Consider the following 8,208-nt stretch of genomic DNA (forward strand, 5'->3'; position numbering starts at 1 on the left):
AACCACTTTGGGTACAATTAATAGATGGTAACAGAGGTAAACTATGACTGGGGGGAATGCTATAAACCTCCAGGCCAGGGTGAAAGCTTTGATCTAGAACTGTGGATACGGTACGGTAGCATAATGGTTATGTTACCGGATTACTAATCCAGAGGCCTGGACTAATAATCCAGAGTCATGAGTTCAAATCCTACCATGGCATTCAATTAATTAAATTCAATTAATTAAATAAAAATCTGGAATTAAAATACTAGTATCAGTAATGGTGGCCATGAAACTACCGGATTGCCATAAAAACCCATTTGGTTCACTAATGTCCTTTAGGGAAGGAAACCTGCCGTCCTTACCCGGTCTGGCCTATATGTGACTCCAGACCCACAGCAATGTGGTTGATTCTTAATGGCCTAGCAAGCCACTCAGTTGTAAAATCTCACTTAAAAAAAGTCACAATAAGAATAAAACCAGATGGACCACTAGGCACCTGACACAACAAAGGCAAACCAAGCCCAGTTGACCCTGCAAAGTCCTCCTCACTAACATCTGGGGACTTGTGCCAAAATTGGGAGAGCTGTCCCACAGACTAGTCAAGCAACAGCCTGACATAGCCATACTCACAGAATCATACCTTTCAGCCAACGTCCCAGACTCTTCCATCACCATCCCTGGGTATGTCCTGTCCCACCGGCAGGACAGACCCACCAGAGGTGGCGGTACAGCGATATACAGTCAGGAGGGAGTGGCCCTGGGAGTCCTCAACATTGACTCTGGACCCCATGAAATCTCATGGCATAAGGTCAAACATGGGCAAGGAAACCTCCTGCTGATTACCACCTACCGCCCTCCGTCAGCTGACGAATCAGTCCTCCTCCATGTTGAACACCACTTGGAGGAAGCACTGAGGGTAGCAAGGGCACAGAACGTACTCTGGGTGGGGGACTTCAATGTCCATCACCAAGAGTGGCTCGGTAGCACCAATACTGGCCGAGTCCTGAAGGACATAGCTGCTAGATTGGGCCTGCGGCAGGTGGTGAGCGAACCAACACGAGGGAAAAACTTATTTGACCTTGTCCTCACCAATCTACCTGTCGCAGATGCATGTGTCCATGACAGTATTGGTAGGAGTGACCACCGCAGAGTCCTCATGGAGATGAAGTCCCGTCTTTGCACTGAGGACACCATTCTACATTTGTGTGGCACTACCACCGTGCTAAATGGGATAGATTCAGGACAGATCTAGCAGCTCAAAACTGGGCATCCATGAGGCACTGTGGGCCATCAGCAGCAGCAGAATTGTATTCCAGCACAATCTGTAACCTCATGGCCCGGCATATTCCTCACTCTACCATTAACAACAAGCCAGGGGATCAACCCTGGTTCAATGAGGAGTGTAGAAGAGCATGCCAGGAGCAGCACCAGGTGTACCTAAAAATGAGGTGCCAACCTGGTGAAGCTACAACTCAGGACTACATGCATGCTAAACAGCGGAAGCAACATGCTATAGACAGAGCTAAGCGATTCCACAACCAGCGGATCAGATCAAAGCTCTGCAGTCCTGCCACATCCAGTCATGAATGGTGGTGGACAATTAAACAACTAATGGGAGGAGGAGGCTCTGTAAACATCTCCATCCTCAATGATGGTCGAGTCCAGCACGTGAGTGCAAAAGACAAGGCTGAAGCATTTGCAACCATCTTCAGCCAGAAGTGCCGAGTGGATGATCCATCTCGGCCTCCTCCCGATATCCCCACCATCACAGAAGCCAGTCTTCAGCCAATTCGATTCACTCCACATGATATCAAGAAACGGCTGAGTGCACTGGATACAGCAAAGGCTATGGGCCCCGACAAAATCCCGGCTGTAGTGCTGAAGACTTGTGCTCCAGAATTAGCCACGCCTCTAGCCAAACTGTTCCAGTACAGCTACAACACTGGCATCTACCCAACAATGTGGAAAATTGCCCAGGTATGTCCTGGCAGTGTAGAGGAAGCTTTACTCTGTATCTAACCTGTGCTGTACCTGCCCTGGGAGTGTTTGATGGGAGATGGGGTGTTTTAAATGCTTGATGAGGAAATGAAAAAATGTTCCATTCTCAGCATTCATATCCCTCACCAACAACAAAAATGCACTGGCCAGAGTAGATGCGATACTTGCTCCATTCAATAAATCTCCATGTCTGTGGACACTGCTTCTGCCAACACAACTTTACTCAGCTTTACTTTGGCAGCTTCCGACTCTCTTGTTGACATTATTTCCATTGACAAATTCTGGGAAATTGAAAGCACCAGAGAGTTCTAGAAACCCGTCAACAGGACAGTCAGTAACTCGACAGTGTAACCAATAATCTGTGTCAAGGATTAAATACCTTATTTTTCATGTAAGCTCTCTAAAGTGTTTTGACAGTTTTTATAACCAGCTGACCCACTTGCTCTCTCTACTGGGCACATACCAAGTGTATTTGCATTATCAGATTCTGAACGTTTATTGGAGTAAGATTTACCATCGAGACTGCTTCCACCTTTTAAACCAGAATCATCAGCAGTTTGCATATCTTTTTGTTCAGTACTTGTATCGATTTATATTGATTTAAAAATATATAGCACCTTTATCAACAACAACTGTCATTTATATAGCACCTGTGACAGAGCGAAATGGCCCAAGTTGCTTCACAGGGGTCAAACTGGACACCACACAGGAGTTGGGAGAAGAGTTGAGGAGGGTGACACAGGGTGACATGGAAGTGAGTGGTTTTCAGGAGGCTTTTGAAGTTTGGCAGAATGTTAAATGGGGGGAGAGTTTTAAGGAGAGAATTTGAGAGTCCAGCTGTGTAATTTCCGAAGGTAGTGTCCCCAGTGGTGGAGTGCAGGGAGAAGGAGACACAGAGTAGGCCAGAGTCAGAATGAAGGAGAGTGCAGGGTAGGACATTGGGCTCGAGGAGGGTACAGGGCAGGACATTGGGCTCGAGGAGGGTACAGGGCAGGACATTGGACTCGAGGAGGGTACAGGGCAGGACATTGGGCTCGAGGAGGGTACAGGGCAGGACATTGGACTCGAGGAGGGTACAGGGCAGGACATTGGACTCGAGGAGGGTACAGGGCAGAACATTGGGCTCGAGAAGGGTACAGGGTAGGACATTGGACTCGAGGAGGGTACAGGGCAGGACATTGGGCTCGAGGAGGGTACAGGGCAGGACATTGGACTCGAGGAGGGTACAGGGTAGGACATTGGACTCGAGGAGGGTGCAGGGTAGGACATTGGACTCGAGGAGGGTGCAGCGGTTGGACATTGGACTCGAGGAGGGTGCAGCGGTTGGACATTGGACTCGAGGAGGGTACAGGGTAGGACATTGGACTCGAGGAGGGTACAGGGTAGGACATTGGGCTCGAGGAGGGTGCAGGTTAGGACATTGGGCTCGAGGAGGGTACAGGGCAGGACATTGGGCTCGAGGAGGGTACAGGGTAGGACACTGGACTCGAGGAGGGTACAGGGTAGGACATTGGGCTCGAGGAGGGTACAGGGTAGGACATTGGGCTCGAGGAGGGTACAGAGTAGGACATTGGGCTCGAGGAGGGTACAGGGTAGGACATTGGGCTCGAGGAGGGTACAGGGTAGGACATTGGGCTCGAGGAGGGTACAGGGTAGGACATTGGGCTCGAGGAGGGTGCAGGTTAGGACATTGGGCTCGAGGAGGGTACAGGGTAGGACATTGGGCTCGAGGAGGGTACAGGGTAGGACATTGGGCTCGAGGAGGGTGCAGGTTAGGACACTGGACTCGAGGAGGATGCAGCGGTTGGGTGGAGTTGGACTGCCACCAAGAAGGCCTGGCTGGAGGTGGCAGAGAAGCTGAGCAGCAGGAGAACAGGGACAAGGTTGTGGGTACATTGCGGGAAGCGCTTTAATGACCTAACCAGGTTCGATAAAGTGAGTACAGTTACTGATTCACCTACATCCTATGGTGTACATTACCACCCCCTCACCTTCCACTTGATCACATCACTCCTCACACCCACTTATGTCTCATTATCAACTTACCTTCACTTTCTGTGCACTTCCTCACCTCCCCATTTGTGAACCCACCACTCCCACTCACCCCAATCCTGATCTATGTGATGTCTCTGTCTGATAGTCACCCTCTGATACATCTGTTTCACTATCAGCCTCACCCAAAGCAATGCATTCATTGGGTGAACACATCACCTTCACTCACTCGCACACCTGTTCTTTCTCCCCTTGGAGAAGAGAGTGCAAAATGCACAGGAGTGGAATCGGACTGCAGGGGGGCCACCATAAATAGTGCCTCTGACCTGTTCTTGTAGCCACAGTATTTATATGGCTGGTCCAGTTAAGTTTCTGGTCAATGGTGACCCCCAGGATGTTGATGATGGGGGATTTGGCGATGGTAATGCCGTTGAATGTCAAGGGGAGGTGGTTAGATTCTCTCTTGTTGGAGATGGTCATTGCCTGGCACTTGTCTGGAGCGAATGTTACTTGCCACTTATCAGCCCGAGCCTGGATGTCGTCCAGGTCTTGCTGCATGCGGGCTCGGGCTGCTTCATTACCTGAGGGGTTGCGAATGGAGCTGAACACTGTGCAATCATCAGCGAACATCCCCATTTCTGACGTTATGATGGAGGGAAGGTCATTGATGAAGCAGCTGAAGATGGTTGGGCCTAGGACACTGCCCTGAGGAACTCCTGCAGCGATGTCTTGGGGCTGAGATGATTGGCTTCCAACAACCACTACCATCTTCCTTTGTGTTAGGTATGACTCCAGCCACTGGAGAGTTTTCCCCCTGACTCCCATTGACTTCAATTTTACGAGGGCTCCTTGGTGCCACACTCAATCAAATGCTTCCTTGATGTCAAGGGCAGTCACTCTCACCTCACCTCTGGAATTCAGCTCTTTTGTCCATGTTTGGACCAAGGCTGTAATGAGGTTTGGAGCCGAGTGGTCCTGGCGGAACCTAAACTGAGCATCGGTGAGCAGGTTATTGTGTGTAAGTGCCGCTTGATAGCACTGTCGATGACACCTTCCATCACTTTGCTGATGATTGAGAGTAGACTGATGGGGTGGTAATTGGCCGGATTGGATTTGTTCTGCTTTTTTTGGACAGGACATACCTGAGCAATTTTCCACATTGTCGGGTAGATGCCAGTGTTGTAGCTGTACTGGAACAGCTTGGCTAGAGGCGCAGCTAGTTCTGGAGCACAAGTCTTCAGCACTACAGCCGGGATGTTGTCGGGGCCCATAGCCTTTGCTGTATGCAGTGCACTCAGCTGTTACTTGATATCATGTGGAGTGAATCGAATTGGCTGAAGACTGGCTTCTGTGATGGTGGGGATATCGGGAGGAGGCTGAGATGGATCATCCACTCGGCACTTCTGGCTGAAGATGGTTGCAAACGCTTCAGCCTTGTCTTTTGCACTCACTTGCTGGACTCGACCATCATTGAGGATGGGGATGTTTACAGAGCCTCCTCCTCCCGTTTGTTGTTTAATTGTCCACCACCATTCACAACTGGATGTGGCAGGACTGCAGAGCTTTGATCTGATCCGTTGGTTGTGGAATCACTTAGCTCTGTCTATCGCATGTTGCTTCTGCTGTTTTGCATGCATGTAGTCCGGAGTTGTAGCTTCACCAGGTTGGCACCTCATTTTTAGGTACGCCTGGTGCTGCTCCTGGCATGCTCTTCTACACTCCTCATTGAACCAGGGTTGATCCCCTGGCTTGTTGGTAATGGTAGAGTGAGGAATATGCCGGGCCATGAGGTTACAGATTGTGCTGGAATACAATTCTGCTGCTGATGGCCCACAGCACCTCATGGATGGCCAGTTTTGAGCTGCTAGATCTGTTCTGAATCTATCCCATTTAGCACGGTGGTAGTGCCACACAACACGTTGGATGGTGTCCTCAGTGCGAAGACAGGACTTCATCTCCACGAGGACTGTGCGTTGGTCACTCCTACCAATACTGTCATGGACAGATGCATTTGCGACAGGTAGATTGGTGAGGACGAGGTCAATTAAGTTTTTCCCTCGTGTTGGTTCACTCACCACCTGCCGCAGGCCCAGTCTAGCAGCTGTGTCCTTCAGGACTTGATGGTTTGACTTACAGGGAGAGGTTAGATAGACTGGGACTTTTTCCCTGGAGAGTAGGAGGTTGAGGAGTGATCTTATACAAGTCTATAAAATAATGAGGGGCATAGATAAGGTAGATAATCAAAATCTTTTCCCAAAGGTAGGGGAGTCTATAACGAGGGGACATAGATTTAAGGTGAGAGGGGAGAGATACAAAAGGGTCCAGAGGGGCAATTTTTTCACTCAAAGGGTGGTGAGTGTATGGAACGAGCTGCCAGAGGCAGTAGTAGAGGCGGGTACAATTTTGTCTTTTAAAAAGCATTTGGACAGTTACATGGGTAAGATGGGTATAGAGGGATATGGGCCAAGTGCAGGCAATTGGGACTAGCTTAGTGGTATAAACTGGGCGACATGGACATGTTGGGCCGAAGGGCCTGTTTCCATGTTGTAAACTTCTATGATTCTAGGACTCGGCCAGCTCGGTCAGTAGTGGTGCTACTGAGCCACTCTTGGTGATGGACATTGAAGTCCCCCACCCAGAGTACGTTCTGTGCCCTTGCTACCCTCAGTGCTTCCTCCAAGTGGTGTTCAACATGGAGGAGGACTGATTCATCAGCTGAGGGAGGGCGGTAGGTGGTAATCAGCAGGAGGTTTCCTTGCCCATGTTTGACCTGATGCCATAAGATTTCATGGGGTCCAGAGTCAATGTTGAGGACTCCCAGGGCCACTCCCTCCTGACTGTATATCACTGTACCGCCACCTCTGGTGGGTCTGTCCTGCCGGTGGGACAGAACATATCCAGGGATGGTGATGGAAGAGTCTGGGACGTTGGCTGAAAGGTATGATTCTGTGAGTATGGCTGTGTCAGGCTGTTGCTCGACTAGTCTGTGGGACAGCTCTCCCAATTTTGGCACAAGTCCCCAGATGTTAGTGAGGAGGACTTTGCAAGGTCGACTGGGCTTGGTTTGCCTTTGTCGTGTCCGGTGCCCAGTGGTCCGATGCTGGGTGGTCCATCCGGTGTTATTCTTATTATGACTTTTTTTAGCGAAATTTATATACGAGTATATACGAGTGTGTTTGTGAGTGCATGTGTGTGTGTGTATGTGTAGTCTGTGCATGTGTATATGAGTGTGTGTATGCGAGTGTCTGTATGGTGAGTGTATCTCAATGCCAACTCCAGAATTAGACTTCAGAATACACTGATTTACAAAACATTGCATTTGATGAACTTCTCCATCTTAATCAGTTATCCCAAGCTCCCTCTGAACGGTTAAAGCCCCCATTTTACAGCCCAGTTACTTCTACAAAGCTGTTATTCTGCATTTTTTCTTTAAAAAGATCCTTCTCTTCCCCAAAATAAGTACAAGTTACAGAGGAGGCATCACATAGTTTTCAAACACATTCCATCACATCACATCCTTCTCTCGAAACATTTTTAAAACTTTAATCTAAAAGAATGATATTTTCCATCTGCAGTGCTTCACACTTATTGAGAGGAAGCGGAGTGAATTGGAGTGAATTTGACACGGTGCTGTGATTCTGATCCATACTCGCTCTTCCTAGAATCACAGCGCCACGGTGCTGCACTGAATGTTTTATTGTTCACCGAAGAACCAATCGCCCTGATGGGAACGCTCCGGTTACAGATTTATCAAAGCCGATGTGTGAATAGTCAATATTCATGTAACAGTAAAATAAATCTTACACTATCCAAGACTAGCTGACATACTCCCGTCTGGGACTGCACAGCCCGTTTGTCTCAGCGTTAATTCCTCTTTATATTCAGTACAACGGGACAAAAAGCAACAATTAACTCCCTGCAAAAAAGTTGAGTTGATATTGGTGCGAGGCCTCACGATTTTAGATGTGCATTTCTCACAGGGAGCCTTGCCTGTTGTGTGTATCGGAAGTTCAGATGCGAGTTGTGCGTGAATTTCCAACCATTAATCTAAATCATCAGGAAATGAAGTGCAGAATGAGCCCACAGTCCCAATGTGCGGTCGATCTCTGCTGGAACCGCAACTCGGAAAAAGACCCCTTTTAGTGGGAACAGCCATATTAGTGTGACAACAGCAGGGAGAGTTTATCAGAACTTTCCCTCTGGACATTAATCGGTGGGTAGAGTCCATGATAG

At 48.8% G+C, this 8,208-nt stretch overlaps 1 long non-coding RNA gene across 2 annotated transcripts in view; it reads left to right on the forward strand.

Annotated features, from left to right (window-relative positions):
• The window catches only part of LOC137300447 (uncharacterized), a 62,097-nt gene extending 54,396 nt beyond the window's left edge, over positions 1-7,701 (forward strand). For both annotated transcript variants that reach the window (XR_010958095.1, XR_010958094.1), the window contains exon 3: positions 7,551-7,701. This is a non-coding gene — a long non-coding RNA (uncharacterized lncRNA). The remainder of the gene's footprint in view (positions 1-7,550) is intronic.
• The last annotated feature ends 507 nt before the right edge of the window (positions 7,702-8,208 follow it).

Source organism: Heptranchias perlo, chromosome 31 (assembly GCF_035084215.1).
Source record: "Heptranchias perlo isolate sHepPer1 chromosome 31, sHepPer1.hap1, whole genome shotgun sequence".
Classification (NCBI taxonomy): domain Eukaryota; kingdom Metazoa; phylum Chordata; class Chondrichthyes; order Hexanchiformes; family Hexanchidae; genus Heptranchias; species Heptranchias perlo.